Source organism: Mauremys mutica, chromosome 7 (assembly GCF_020497125.1).
Source record: "Mauremys mutica isolate MM-2020 ecotype Southern chromosome 7, ASM2049712v1, whole genome shotgun sequence".
Classification (NCBI taxonomy): domain Eukaryota; kingdom Metazoa; phylum Chordata; order Testudines; family Geoemydidae; genus Mauremys; species Mauremys mutica.
In genome coordinates this window covers 117,786,726-117,803,374 of record NC_059078.1, presented here as the reverse complement: position 1 = coordinate 117,803,374, position 16,649 = coordinate 117,786,726, and the positions used below count along the sequence as shown (strand labels likewise).

At 41.4% G+C, this 16,649-nt stretch overlaps 1 protein-coding gene across 2 annotated transcripts in view; it reads right to left on the bottom strand.

Moving 5' to 3' along the window:
• Positions 1-16,114, bottom strand: part of CCDC186 (coiled-coil domain containing 186) — a 57,308-nt gene extending 41,194 nt beyond the window's left edge. For both annotated transcript variants that reach the window (XM_045024644.1, XM_045024645.1), the window contains exon 1: positions 15,987-16,114. The gene's annotated coding sequence lies outside the window, so the exon portion shown is untranslated. The remainder of the gene's footprint in view (positions 1-15,986) is intronic.
• Between the last annotated feature and the right edge of the window lie 535 nt (positions 16,115-16,649).

Here is a 16,649-nt window from a genome sequence, read left to right as displayed (position 1 = left end):
AGTCTATTAGTAACCATGGCAGCTAACCATGTTTTGACTTTGCCAGATACCTAGATCCTGTAACTAGTCCATGGCACTTCGGTGCTCTGGCAGAACCCTCCAAGCATGTCTGTACCACTAGTATGACCAGTTCTCCTTCCTCCCAGGTCTCTACAGGGTAGGGCATTCCAAAGTGCATTGTCTCAACATTTCATTTTCCATGCATATCCTCCCAGCACTTTTGCCTCTGTGTCGCAGCCCATACGGGGGTTAAGCAGCATGGATGGTGGAGATAAACAAATGTGGTTTGCAAAGGAGCTGCACAGTGGGGGAGGGAGGAGAGGAGACCATTGCATGGACACAGTTCAACCAGACTTGATGTAAACGGACCAGATGAGAATTTCAGACACTAATTACAAATAAATAAATAAAATAAAAAAAAAACAAAAAACCAAGTGGTACGTGGAGTGCGGACAAGTCTAAGCCTTCCACTTCAAAACCATAGCCCTGCTGATAAAGTAATAGTCACCAGTTTGGCACAGGACAAGAGAGAGAATGAATAAGATTTGCACAGGAGTAAAACACCCCTCTCTCCATCATACTGGCAGACGATAGCACAGCCATAAGTACTAACTCCATATTCCCAAATCCAAGCAGTCAAAAACCATAAGTCGGGCCTTCAAAATCATGATTTAATCATTTTTAAGTTTCTATTTTGCTTTCTGGTTTTTGAGATTTTAGGGTTCACATTGAAAGCTTTTCTCTCTAAGCATAAGGGCTAGAAACTGGCCTATTTTGTATAAATGAAAGCAGAGAGTCTCAAAATCACATGACTCCAGGAGCTCGAGCTTTAAGGGGAAAAAACCCACAAACCACCGAAAGGGTTGGTAACACTACTAACTCAGCGCTGCAAACTACTACTTTCGTGGGGATGCTACAACATCTTTTGCATGCACCAGAGATGACTTGCAAATATTTTTCCTCTGCCACTTGATGGTATTTCCAAAATTTAATTTTGCAGGGCAGCACAATTCAGTTATGTTTTAAATATTGCCTTAGTACTTTGAGTCAGTAAAACTGCAGTTTCAGCAGCAGGTGGGAGACATGTAGTTTTTTTTGTTTTTGTTTTGTTAGTACCAGAGGATGGCCTGTTAAGAACGTGACAATTTTTGTTACTGATAGTAATCCCAGGTATTATCGTCCAACATAAAAAGTGCCAGCAGGAGCAACGTGGTGAGGGCAGCAAGAAGGACAATGACATCTGAACTCCTTGTGGGTACAAAGAGTGGGAAGCAAGGGGAGGAAATGAGGTACTAATTTGGTTTAATCTCATCGTTTAGATTTAGCAGTTTAGGGGTTTATACTGAGTCCTGTATTTCATTGACGTGTTTTCTGATAAATGGGTCTATATGAATTTCTGCTACACACAAGTCTGTGCAGGACTGAATTTTTCAATACACACAGCAATGCACACCCACGAGACAAGAATCATGTCTACGTTTATAAGTTCTGTACTGTCTGCTAAAATGAGTAACACTTTTTTGGTGTGCATGACACACTCTGCTGTAGGAATGTTAGGGGGAAAGCAGACCTGGAAGTGGGTGGAGGGAAGATGGATCTAGACACTGACAAGGTCTTAGAAAGCTGAAGGATGCGTATTATTAATTCTGCTCTGAAGGTTGATGAAGAGGAACCTTGTTTTTCATTATTTCCTTTTAAATTGGATCTTAAAAATACAGACTAATGTTATGATTACCACTTATGTAGCCTCTTAAAATTCAGCATTTATCACAATATTCAGAGTAAACTGGTTTAAAATCTTTGGGTCACATTTTGATCTTCAGCTGGAAAACTTTTAAGGCTTTTAAAGCTGGAAAACTGTCAACTTAAATATTTTGGAAATAAATATTTAAATAATGCATTTTTTTCCTTTTGCAGAGTGTATGCTGAATATTTTTTTAAGTTTCCTTTAAAAAAAGTAAAAGGGTTTTTCAGCGCCCCCTTTAATGTTTATCATGGTCTTTTCAGCAAACAAGAAACTGATTATATAAATGGGAAAACAGTGAAGCTGATGATACACAAAATACTGTCAAATGCACAAACTGAAACTGTTTTGCTAGTGTCTTTCAGTGTCCACAATCTTAGAGGTGTGTTGTAACGATGGCCCTGCTTCCACAGTTAACTAGACTATCAATATCTTTAAAGTTAAGCATCTCTGCATTTGCAGGACCATGGCCTTTTCCAAGTATAAAATTTCAGATAATATCATTTCAAGTTGAAGGTGTCAATTTAGAAAATACTTAAGTAAAAATATTTATTTTTCTGCTAGTCTTTTGTCTGACCCAGAGCACTTTTGCTGAGATTGAAGTGCCCTCAAATCCACTTGGGAATTTTTTAAAAAGTTTAATATATTTATTGGAATCATTTAACACAGTAGTGGCCTGATCTGCACAGTATGGACCCGATCTGCAAAGTCTCTCATGTTGGTAGCCCTACTGGTCTGCAGAATTAAGCCCTTAACTTGTTTATGCATTTATGTCTGATCTACCCCATGGCAATTATTCAACTTTGATTCTTATCCAAGGTTCACTCCCATACTCTTGCAAACTGACAACCAACTTTACAGCACCCTGTTAACTTCACTTTAAGAAATGTAATAAGCAAAGGATTTGGTGGGTTTTTTAATACAATGTCTGTCAGACACTGATTTTTAATGTTATTTTGTAGTGAGAAATTAAATAATAAGGAAGAGCTCAAGAGTAAGTTTATGCTTGCACAACCATGTGACGGATCATAGTAATAAGTTTATCATGCTGAATTACTACATGAGGAAAGTATCTGTGATTACATGTTAAATGTCAGTACCTGAACTAAAAAATATTTTTCAAGTCTGCCGAAAATAATAATAAGCTTAAGAAAATTCACTCACTGAAAACTAGAGGACGCAGATAGCATTTGTTTAACACATTTTCAAAATTAAACTCTGATTAACTTATTATTCTAGAACCAAAATAATGCATGACATACTAGGCTGTGAGAGATTCAACTTTAACTTGCAATGGTAACTGCGCAGACCAGACCTTATCTTAAGATTTCTTCAGAGGGACTCATTTATACCCTCCAATTTTAAACAGCAAAGTCCTTAAACTATTTAGATCCTTTGTTTATATTCATAGTCCCTTCTCAAAACCTGTGTTGACCAACAACCTACTGCTCCTGTGACTTTTAAAGATTGCATTTTGTCAACGTCAATTCCCTTAAAAATCATCATAGAATACAGAAGCAACCACCTCTAAGCAGTAATCCTTCAAATGCTCCGCAACTTCCACTAATCCTCCATATTGCCAACCCCACAAGCTCAGAAATTAGAGGACATACTAGAAGATTTTTTTTAAACCTGAATTGCACATAAAATAGATAAAAGTAAATTAATGTGTAGCTTGCTCTGCTGGTCTCTGGGAGAGGGGACTATTCATCGTCTCTCCCTCCTGGTTGGTAGGGTCATTCCCCTCTATTGGCATCTGTTTTTCTCTTCCTCTCCCTCCTACTGATGAGTGGAAGAAAGATCTACTTTTTCTTCTCTTTCTCTATTATTAGTGGCCAGGACTGTGGGGCAGCTGTCTTCTCCACAGCAAAGAACTGGTTGCCTGTTCTACATGGTGCAGACTCTCTCTCCTTTCTGTGCAAAGACCCCCATAAAGTCAGGTCCACTTGCTCCTCCAACTCAAGTAATGCTCATTTGGTCTGCATAACACTCGCTCAGGCAGACTGCCCATCAGCACACATGGCCAGCAGAACCCAATAATAAGGTTATTGTTATTCACTTTTCCCCATATCACCAAGAGGGAAAGAATAGCATCTTCATGCTGCTTACGGGAATCATGAATGGTACTCAAAGATGTTAGGTGCATGGCACCTGCATATCATTCAAATACACCTCTACCCCGATATAACGTGACCCGATATAACACAAATTCAGATATAACATGGTAAAGCAGCGCTCCAGGAGGGGCAGGCTGCACACACCGGTGGATCAAAGCAAGTTCGATATAACGCAGTTTCACCTATAACGCAGTAAGATTTTTTGGCTCCCGAGGACAGCGTTATATCAAGATAGAGGTACTGTCGAAGCTGAATCCAGAACACAGTTCTCTAACCACAGGAGTTGTAGCACTTTAAGTACACCAGGGCACTTAAACTGGTACAAACCTCCACCCCTCGCCCCCAACATGGATGTAGTTATCGCATAAAACACTTTTATATTGATATAGCCATTCCCATATGGAAAAGAAAACAAGCTACTGGGATAAAGTATAAAAAGTATATCATCAGCCCTTCGTGGTTAGACAAGAAGGTGGTTAAAAGACATGTGCCTGGTCCTTGCTAGTGCTTCCAGCTGTTACTATTACTGGCAGAGCTGCAACAGTGGTGAAAGGAAATATATAGAAATTCTAGCCTAGACCTAGCCTTATTGAGCTGAAGAACAGAAGCCAGAGTCCCTCTTGGAGCATGGGTTGCATGATTTCTTTTATTAGATATACTTGGGAATCTCTACATATCAAGTATCAGAGGGGTAGCCGTGTTAGTCTGGATCTGTAAAAGCAGCAAAGAATCCTGTGGCACCTTATAGACTAACAGACGTTTTGGAGCATGAGCTTTCGTGGGTGAATACCCACTTCGTCGGATGCACACACCAACAAAAAATTAAAGTTACTCATTCTTTAAGGCAGGCTTGTGATGTAAAATTAATGGTAAAATTCTGCTTTGGATGGGACTTATAGAAGCTGGTCCTGAAGCCAGATGGCAAACTTGAATCAAGAAGGAAAATCAGCTGCATTATGTGTAGGCTATGGTACAGTTCACCACACTTTAGAATACTTTTCTCTATATTTTTCCAGCGTCGTTGCTTCTGACACAGTACGGCAGGACTAGTACACCCTTCAAAGCAGTTGAAGCCAATTGTCACTGGTTTCACTCTTACAGGAACTCATCTGTGGGCAAATGGTCCAAAAAGAATCCATGGCTTTTCCTGACTCTTCCATTAGCAAATATAAGCAATATGACTTCTATTTCTATGAGTAAATTGCATGCATTACTGCACTTACTTTGAAAACTTGTGGTTACAGGTCATATAGTGTTGCAACACAATTTCCTAATCCAAATGAAAAAAAAAATAAGAGGGAGAACTCCACTCACAAAGCATACCAGATGTGTTTGACGTATTCTGCTCCACCTGTTATAAACAAAACATCACCTTTGTTAATTAGAGAAAAGAACTAAGTGGCCTGATTTTCAAAAGTACTAAGCACCCGGTGCTCCCATTGACTTCACAGTGTGTTATGGTTGGCTCGGTACCTCTGAAAGTCAGGCCACAAGATTCCAAATGCATCCTCAGCTGAAATTCAACCTCTTTTTGTTAAAATGGAATGTAGTTTATCTATGTCTGCAAGCTGCACTTTGAATTTTATCAAGATATTGTTCCACTAAGAAAATATTTTATCTGTACATTTACTGACTTAATTCTCCAAAACTCATGTTAAAATATGTCAGTTTTATAAGTCTATATGAACCTGCAAACTCTCCTTAAAATTATTCTTCACTGTGATGTCTGCAACGAGAGCCAGTTATAAATTATTTTATTAATTCTTTTTTGCCCCATTATGATGTGCACATGCCTAAACTGAGTAACTGGTCTTATTGCTATAACTAACCCTTTACTTTCCTCCCACCTTCTTTTTTCCTATCATTTGCTACCGTCACTCGTTTCTTCCATTCTGATAGTAGGCCTCAATCTTGCAAGATGATCTGCACAAATGGGCCCCCTACATAGAAGCACTTTTCTGCCAAGGAAACAATTGTTAAAGCTAATGAAACAACAGTGATCTTAGTTACACTGGGAACATTTGTAAGCATTTTTCTGCTGTAGTACAATCTAGAGTGGATGTTACAGGGTAGACAGGTGTCGCAACCCTATACATAGTTATAGTTCTGTATGGCCAATTGTCGGTCCGTGGCCACCTTGCTCTGCTAAAAGGACAAGGCAGCCTCCATCTTGGACCAGGTTCTTGTTCCACAGGAGAGGGCAGAGACCTAATTCTGCCCAGCAACACCGTGGTGTCGTGTGCAACCCTGAGATGCGGTGTGCAACATTCTAGTGCTGTGTGCATTTTCCCGCTCTTTTTGCTTGGTCATCTAGGGGTCAGGCTAGTGCCTTGTGCAGAAATGCCTGTGTGCCGTGTGCAGATCCTATTGGCGTGGGGGGCAACAGTTCGGAGCCTGAAGGGTGTAGGAGCTAGGGACCAATCAGATGCTGACACGAGTGAGCGAGACCCTTCGAATAAAACTAGGTTTCCCCCCAAAATCTTTGTGGAGTGTCCACGTGTTAGCTGAAGGGCCTGATCAACCTTTCAGCCAGGGTCTCCTCCGGTTATAGCTAGCTCGTGTTGTGTCGCTTTGGATTTGTCATTTTGGATTTATTTCTATCAGCTCGTCATGCTTTTGGTGTCTGTCCTGCTGGTCAGCTGCGCCTGGAGTGCGGTATTTGCATTCTAATTTCTGACATTTTGCTTACCTAGCTTCCTATCTTTTTTCCCCCTCCCTAACTCGGTACCAAGTGTGTATATAGTATATGAAAGTTAAATTGTTGTATTTTATAGTATTTGGCTAATGATTGCTCAGTTGTTTAGTTTGTAAATCTGTTCTGGGTTCTTAGTAGATAGTTAACTATAGACTGTTTTAAGTTGTGTAAGTTACTGCTCTGTCTTTGTGTGGAGTGCTTGGTGCTGGGTGCTGTCTCCATCTGGGCATTAGCTGACCAAGGGGTTTCTGTCCCCGCGGTCTGAGTGAGTGGAATCTGCACAATCGCAGCCGCACCACACTCTGGGTAAAACCCTTAGTGTGAAAGCAAGGGCGGTTGAGGCAGTGGCCCGTGGGTCCCTTTTCTGTGTTGCACCGGGCACCGCTCTGACGAACCCGAATTTCCTCCTTGTGTAACTGGTGCATGTCTGTCCACTCAGTGTGAAGCAGTGAGCAGTATAGATTTGTATGTTAATGATTTTTTGGGTGTGTTTGTATTTTTGATAACATCCCAGCTAAGAATTGCCCCCTCCCTCGGCCCAATTTGTAACTCTCCCCCAAATAAACGCAGCCACTTGGCTTTAAACTTTATTCTGGTCCAGCCTGTTTTTCCTCTCCCAATACCAAAGCTATTCGAACCCGGATCGGTTTCAGACAACAGGGTTCAGGTATTTACCATATCAGATCATCCAGCTCCTATGACCTGTCTACACTACAGCTTCCATCACCAGGAAAACCTATCAATGTAGTTTCCAACTCCTCCAAAAATAAAAGCTGCGTATAAGTATCTACGGGATAATTTATTTATAAAGCTGTTTCTGTGTTCAAGGATTCTGAGCAATCAACCCCCTACTCCAAATGGAAATACAAAAAAAAAAAATGACAAGATAATTTAGTCTTTGTAAGGGTATATCTACACTACCCGCCGGATCGGCAGGCAGCGATCACTCCAGCAAGGATCGATTTGTCGCGTCTAATCTAGACGCAATAAATCAACCCTCGAGCTCTCTTCCATCAATTCCTATACTCCACCGCCACGAGGCGCAGGCAGAGTCAATGGGGGAGCGGAAGCAGTCGATCCACCATGGTGAAGACAACACGGTAAGTCAATCTAAGTATGTTAACTTCAGCGACATTATTCACGTAGCTGAAATTACATAACTTAGATCGATTCCACTCCCCCCACACCCAGCGTAGACCAGGCCTAATATAGAATAGGGTGAAGGATTTGTTTATTTGGGGGAGAGGGGGAGGAAGTGTTAATTGTTAAGGTTAATTGGACGGAAAGTATTCAGAGTGTATAAGATTGTTTAGAATTTTCTTGATGAACATACACAGTAGCTAGCAAATTCAAAATAAGACTGGAAATGATTATGTGAAAAGACCTTCATTAACAGCACTAAGTATTATTAGCAAGCCCATAACTGTTCAGATAAATTAGCTCTATGTAGAAATTTTCTCCTAGTAATACCATAGTACCGAATATCATTCCATGTCCTTTACATCATCCTGTTTATCAACACCTTAGAAAGGCTATTGTAAAATTAAAAATATATTTTCCACTATCCTTTAAAAAGTTACTCTACTACAATACACAAAAACAGAATTAAAATATTATCAAGGATCTGACAACTGATAGAAACAAGGAAACTTGTAATTACAACTGTCACTTTGTTACTAATTCAATCTATTATACTTAGTTACTAACTATTAGAAAAACAAACCCACATGATGTTGATGCGATGTGGCATGGTCTACACTTCATCACACAGTAGTAGTTTTACACTAGGGTAGTATTAAAAGGGTTAATGATTTGATACTACAAAATATTCTGAATTTTATACAATTATGTGATTTGTGGTAAAAAAAATTAAACTTTAATTTGGGTTTCATGGGCCAAGGTCACTAACTATAATTACTGGTATTTAATTAGGAAAAGAAACAGGTCAGCATGTCCAATCAGTGTCTATGAAATGTATAGATATGCATTTGTCATCAGAGCAGGCTTTATGACACATGTACTGTACACGTACTACAGTCTAACAATTAAAATTGAACAGAGAGCTCTTGCAGCTTGGACTATAAGACAGCTACATTATTACCCCAAATCTCAAAGCATTCCCTCAGTAAAAGGACTGAACACATCTTTGTACTTCAGTAGTTCCACCAGTTGGTGGGGGGGGGGGGGAGTGTTGTTTTTTAGTAGAACAGGATATCTTCAGTTACTGTTTTATGTTCATTGCATAGATCAAGACAACTAGATTTCCTGTTCGATTTCCAAGTCAATAATACATCACATCTTTAATTTGCATGATGTCTTTCATACAAGCTGCATCTCAACACACTTTATTGAATTAAACAATACTACCAGAGGTAAATGAGAGAGAATTTAAGTGGTAAAGGCAAGGGAGAAAAATGTGTTTTTAAACCAAGATTCATAAGGAGATGAGGAATCAATTAACTGGAGAAATAAAGAAATTGTGTTCTACGTGACAAGAATTACAGAGGAGAGCCTCTCATACAGGTCCATCAGTTATGGCTATAATTAATATTGTGCATTATTAGGTTAGCACAGGGGTAGGCAACCTGCGGCACACAAGCTGATTTTCAGTGGCACTCACACTGCCCAGGTCCTGGCCACCGGTCTGGGGGCTCTGCATTTTAATTTAATTTTAAATGAAGTTTCTTAAACATTTTAAAAACCTTACTTTACATACAACAATAGTTTAGTTATATATTATAGACTTATAGAAAGAGACCTTCTAAAAACAACATTAAAATGTATTAATGGCATGCAAAACCTTAAATTCGAGTGAATAAATGAAGACTCGACACACCACTTCTGAAAGGTTGCTGACCCCTGGGTTAGCATATTTTATTCTCTCTCTAATATGCTTGCTGCTAGGTGTGTACACACACACACACACACACACACACACACACACGAGTTGACAATTATGACAATTATGGTCAGAGCATGTGCAGAATTGACAGAGAAGAGACTGCTACCAGGAGTTCAAAGAAGAAACAAAGGTCCATGAAGTCAGTTACAGCAAGTCTATGGAGGATTTTAACAACAAAGGGAGGGTTGGAATCACATCCTTAAATAAATATTGGGCCCGTGGGTGCTGTTTGAAGATGATGCTCATATAATCATGAGGGTTTTGGTACATGTGAAAGGGCAGGTGGAATCTGGAGAGATGGGACGCAGAGAGGCCAGGGCAAAGGACTGTGCAATAGTCAAGAAGAGGGGAGTAAAAAGGGATACTTTCAGATATGATGGAATTGAGTCAGTGACTCGTATAGGCATCATTGTGGTTGCAGCGGTGATAGACACCAAACAGCAATGAGGTTACAGAAGTGTAAGCAAATTGACAGTCAGAGTCAAGGAGAGTTATGCTCGATTGCCAACTGGCTTCTCAAGAGTTAGACTGGCTTCAGTAACCTGTTAACGATCAAATCAATAAACTCTGCATCTAGACTGGCCAGCAACTCCCATCAGCTCGATGGCTCAATTTTCTGCATGTTTTCAGCAGCAAAATCATGCACTTTTGCATCTGCTCCTGTCTCAACACTGATTTTGGTTGGTATGATAGATGAATGATTCTAGAGAGATACCTAAGTTATAGTAGTAACTGCCTTTTTAGCTGTACAGATTCCTAGGGTTCTAGCCAATTGTCATCTTGGGGAAATTATGTTCTGTCAGTCTAAAATTTCCCTTATAGGTTCAAGATTCCCCCTCCCTCCCACACACTTCCGCCCTTTATAAAACAAGCACAAAACCCTACTCAGTAATACTGTTAGTGCAGATCAGTTGCTGTGACCCCAATTATGCAGCTACCAATGATATCACAATAGTGAGCTCTATAGCAAATATAATGAACTCCAAACATACTAGACATAATAAAATATGCTAACCTAATAATGCATAATATTTTTATTATAGATATGATTGAGCCACCCATTTCTGACTGAGAACTTCATTAAATCATAAAGCTCTAGACACACCAATTATTTTGTAGCATGGACAGCTTAATAATACAGAGAGTCTCATGCACTCCTCCTCTTACTGCTGGGAGAATTCTGTGCCACTGCACAATGCAGAATTTGCACAGAAATTAATGTTCTGTGCAGAATTTACTCCCCTCAACCCTGGAAATGAGCTGCTGGCGGGATGGCTGCCACTAAGGGCCGCTGGACGTGGCAGAGCCCAGCTCCCCAACCCACAAATAGAAGACACTGCCAGAGGGATGGGGTAAGAGCTACAAGCCTGGGACCCAGCATCAGGCTGTTTCTCCCTCTGGCTCCCTGAGCTCTAGGGGTGTAGGAGGTGCATGCAAGTATCTGGGCTGGGGAGAAGGGGCTCACAGGTGGGCTTTGGGGGGTGTGAGTGTCTGAGTGGGCTGGGAACCAACCGCTGGACTCTGAGGCAAGAGGGGTGCAAGTGTCTGGCCCCCAAGCTGCACTCCGGGGGAGAGGTGGCAGAGAAACAGGAAACTGGGTTGTTATATGGGTTTCTTTAACTCTCTACTCCAGGGGGGACAAATGTCTTTTGTGTCTGTATTGTTACAGACATAGTTGCTGACTTTATTTTTAAATAAATTATAAAAATTGAAACTGGAATGATTATATAGTGTTATTTGGACAAATAAAATATGCAAAATTTTAAAATACTGTATTGTGCACAGAATTTATTTTTTTGGCGCAGAATTTCCCCATGATTATTCTTTCCCATTTATAACCACATGGACCACTTCCCCTGCTCACTCAAAAACTGCATGGACCACTTATTCCTAGCCCTAATTGTGTAACATCCCTGTGGCAATTGCAGCGATTGCTCACACAGAAGGATAATATGGGAAAAGTCTTTAATGTATTTTAGTGATGTTTTAATGGAATTTAAAAGCTCAAAACAAGATAAAGAGACATCACCCTGTGATCAACTAGCTGGCAGTCACTGGTCCACAAACAGCAGTCTGAGAACCTGTGTGTTTAAAATAAAGAATTGTTTCTGCCACCTCTTGTACTGCATGCAATTCTTCCCAGGACAGCTAGTTTGATCATATTATTGTACCACTTGGCAGCGTTCACTTTGCTTGCTGATTTCCAACATAAAGCCAGCAATCCTGTACTAAGTTCCATCCCATTGTTTCAGAACAGAGTATGTATGAAAGACACCATGTAAAATAAAGTTGTAGTTTAGTTGTGTGTACTAAATAAGATAAGAATGATATATTCCATGCACGGAACAAGAGTAGAATATGCCTCTCCGTGCTGGTATACGTGTATTTAAGCACCATTAAGGAAAAGTGCTTGAGCTCAACATGATTACAGATAAGATGGTTTCTAACATGGTTTGGCTTCAACTAAACCATGTTTAAAATCTGTGTTTTAAAGGTCTTTACTTAATATAGTATAACTTTCTATTTCCCTTTTTGATTGAGATAAGTAGTTTATTACCGTTATTACTATTTAGACAGCGCAGGTCTAGGCAAATTGGCAGTAAAACCACCTGAGCTCTGTATACACTAGCACTCCCTTCAGTGGTAAGGCAAAAGTAGGAGATTTCTCAAAATTTGCTACTGTAAGACACTAGTCCTAATCATGGTTACTCCAAACATCACTTACTTGGCTCATGGAGGTAGAACTAAACTCTGTTACAGGCTGCCTGTCTACACAGGGAAAGTCAAAGAGGATTGTAACCATGGTCAGGGCACAATTCTGTCTGTAACAGGAATAGAAAAGTCTATTGTATATTAAGGCTGTAATAGTGCTCTAAACACAAGTATAAGTTGACACAGCTCTCTGTGTAGACAAGGCCTCACTGTGCTATGAGCACTAAGCTTCAGCAGATGGGAGGGATAAGGGTAGACTGGCAGCGTACATAAAAGCAAGGAAGTCTGATATTCTCAATTATCATTTTTATTGAATTGTTTTTAATCCTTATATTTTAATGGTTGCAGGTTGCTCCATTTCAGTGCTGAGGTGCAAAACTCAGTACTATATATCTTCAAAGCACTATGACTCATTCTAAAGGAATTGGAAAACAAGATATGCTCTTTTAACCGGGTTTTCTTTCCTTGTGTCACAATTTGTGCATTATCTTAGTGTATATTTTTAACATGATTCCTTTGAGGTACCTCTGAGTTTTTCTCCATATCTTGCAAAGGCTTCATATTGTGATCTGATTGATGTTTTGGCAGTGAAGATAAACTAACATATTTAGGTTTACCATTGGGGCTGGATTTGTTACAATTACAATGCAAGTGGCACTGGGCAACCAGAGTCTGTTAATATTTAGTCTATCTGGTTCCAAGGTTAGTGTACATGTGATGGTCAAAGTGGATCTATTCATAATTGTTGGGGGGGGTATCCTACAATCCTAGCAAGGGGGCTGGCCTGAGGCCCCAAAACAGTAATCTTTAAACAGGGTTTGGAAACAGCCTTTAAGCTCTAAGGGCTTGCATACAAAAGGGAGGGGAGGGACAATCAGATAAATAATCCTTCACTGGGGGAGTTGCAGCAGTGCAGAAACATATTTCTTAATTTTCCCAGTGTAGAAAAGACCTAGCACCCTCCTAGCTAAACTGACACACTCCTAACCCAATCTGGTCTTTTCTATACTGTTCAGCCACCCATGTCTGAAACCAGTGCCACCCCACTGGCAACAGCCCTAGTATAGCCTTGCTGCAGTAGCAGCATTTTAGCTACCATGTCATCCAGACCTGCTCTGGGCAGGGGTGAATGACACAGTTGTTGAAGTGCCAATTAACCCCTAGTAACCTGTCTATGTGAGAGCTCACCCCCTCCCACCTCCAACCATTGCTAGTTACAACACTGTAGCATCCTGAGTTGGCTAGGTCAGTGGGTTTTCAACCTTTTTTCATTTGCAGACCCCTAAATATTTTTGAACAGAGGTGCCAGACCCCTTTGGAAATCTTAGACATAGTCTGCAGACTCCCAAGGGCGTGCAGACCACAGGTTGAAAACCACTGGACTAAGTCATGGCTTGAGACACTGTGTACTAAAATGGATTTTTAATTAAAGGAGTTTCCAAAAGTTGCTACAACCCTGCAAGTCCAAAGTTATAGAACAGTTGAAATATAGTACTGTTCCATATATACTGATCAGTCAGACTCATGTGTTATCTGTGCTGGAGCATTACTATATTATAACAAGGCCCCCCTGCAAACTTTTAAAAGTGCGGCTGAGACCAAAATATCAGTGCTCAGGAGACCCAGATAAGTGAATAAGCTTTAAAGGTAAATTCATTAACAGAGGTCTGTTAAAGATGAATAGTATAGTGGGCACACAATATTCACTTTTAAAATATAAATCTCATGTGCTCCCAGGAGTTAGGAACTATAAGAACCTATGCAAGAAAACAAGATCTCAATTCCCACGAGCACATGAGATTTTACATTTTAAAAGCAATTACTGAGTGCACACTTGTCCACACTTCTGTATAGCCAGTTTCACTGTTCCCCCTGTATAGTCAGTTTATCAGTTTCCCCTGTTCATGTCTTCCAACGAGCAACGGCACAGAAATATACATTGTTTTTTAAAATAAAGCAGGAAAATGTGACTGTATTCTATTCCAGAAGTTAGCAGGGAAGACTCAAAGGAAATGAAACTACTTTTTAAAATTCTTTATTTTTATAAAGCCAACTAGATTTCATCTGAATAATGTCCCTTTATAGTTAGCATCTCTAAATTTGATATTATGAAGCACTCAGGGATTTTTGTAATGAGTGCTGCATTATTAGTATTATACTGTATTATTTTACCTTTCATAAAGGAAATTCTACTATAAGAAAAAGTAAATGAGACAACAAAAATAAGAGTACTGTACTAAAAATAAATAAAAGGGCAGATTGGGGTCTTCATGTGTAAAATCAATCCCGCAAAGCAACCTGCCCAGGTCTTCACAATGTCTCTCTGAGGTTACTGGAACTCTGTGTGGGTTTAAAGGGTCCACCTGTGTAGATTGCTTTCTCAGGATCAGAGCTAAAAATATGGACTATGCAAACAGAATTTTTCCTCTTGCCTGCGTTGCAGTAAAACCTCCCATTTTTAAACTTGGAACTTCAGACAGCTCTTATAAGTAAAAGTGGAAAATACATATTGTACTGCAGTAAACCTGCAAGGTAAAAAAAAAAAATCCCTTCATGTAAGCTATCCCATGGCCTTCACATAGTTTTACCACAAAAACTGCAATTGTATAGTAGAGGCTCCAAATGCAGAAACAATGGGAAGGCTTTGTACACTCTATGCATTAGGACAGTAAAAATATAATCAACATTTTCCACAGAGGGAAAAAAAACAAATTGGGGGGGGGGGGGGAAATCAGACAATACACAGCAGGAGCTATACAATTTAAAGCTTCTGAATGAGGAAATGGTATGAAGCTGCCTAGTCAGGACTTTAACCTCCTTGTATTCAATTTCATTTTGCTTTTTTTCCCTCTCCTAAACTTGATCCTCGCCCACAGAGGCCACAAGTTACTGATATCACTCCAACTACAGCTACCTGGATTCCTTTGTAACAGATTCACTGAAATCTCATAGGAGGTAGCAATTGAAAAGACCACACACAAAAGCTCAAAGTAAATGTTGTCTGCTGTAGTTTCCACTGTACAGAATAACCAGTTAATATTTTATTATATTAAAGCAATAATTAAATCTTGCCATTTTATGATTGGTTTTCAATGCGCATTTAGGGGCAGCTCTGGCTGTCAGTATTTAGAGAAACATCAAAGCTCCTTAGGGTTTTATTACCTAATAACTTTAGGTACTTTGGAGAAGGAAATAAAAGTACTAAGCTGTGAGACAACCCCGTAGGCAGCTGCACACCGGCATCATCGGTGACGAGCCTATTCAAGATCATTTGCAGAGGCATCTCTAGAATGCTGACTAGCAAGAAAGTCAGGACTCCTGGGTTCCCTCTTCCTCAGTCACTGTTTGACCTCTATTTGTAGGCGTCCCTGGATCAGTTGCTAGAGTCAGGTTTCCCTAACTCCCAGGCAGAGGGGGAACTTCTACAACCAGCCCGGGAATAAAGCGCTGCGAGATCCTTAGACAAGAGAAGCTGGAGAACCATAAAACATCCGTATGACCCTATCTCCCTTGCCCACACCAGGCATCCCCAGCGAACACTTCCTGCAAGGGGGCGGGAGGGGGGGGCAGTGCCCTAAACATCAGGGATTAAAACTCTCCAGCAGCAAACTAGGGAGGTGAACCAGCGAAGCAAGTACAACGTGGGGTGCAGCGATCAGGCAGGGCCGGCCCCCTACGGAGAGCTGGGGAGGGAGACAGGGGGCTGAAATGCACCGAGCCAAGCTACATTTCAACCCTCCCTGCCCCAGTCCCACTGATTATGACCAAAGCCTCCCGATTCTGACTTGAAAGCAGCCCCGGCCAGCGGCCTCTTACCAGCCGGTTAGGAGGGTGGGAGCCAGGGCGGCAGCAGCGGCGGCGGCAGCAGCTCCCCCATGGCCGCGGCGGGGTCCCCCCCCGTTTTTCCTCCTCCTGCGGCAGCTCCCGGGCGCAGCTAAGAGCTGACACATCAACAAAGATGGCTGCCGCAGACAGCCAACCCGCCTCCGCCGGGCGGGAGGCGGGGCTAGTGCTGGCGCGCTGCCCGCAGTGGGCCTGGCCTGAGCGTCTCTGGCAGCCGGGGAGACGCTTGTTGACAGTGCGGGGTGTGTGGGAAGGGTTCGCCTGTTTCCCTGCCCCACCTTTCTGCATTGCACTTCCCCCGCTCTTAGTCACAAGCCCTGAGGCTAGCAAAGGCCTAGGGGGGTGCTGAACTGCAGCACGAATCCGACTGGGGGATGCCTCCCACTGGCACCTGTTTCAGGCTCCAGTGCCTTATGAAGGAGGAACCCCAACTCCCCCTCAGGGCTTGTCTACATTTACAGCACTGCAGGATCGCTTCTCCTGGCAGTGGAGTTTAGCCACCTTCCGGAGAGGCCGTAGGTATGGGAGGAGCGCTCCTGTCAACACAGGGCTGTCTGCGCTGGGGGTTAGGTCAGTGTAAGGATGTTGCTTGGGGTGTGGAAAATCTACACCCCTGACTGACGCAGTTACACTGAC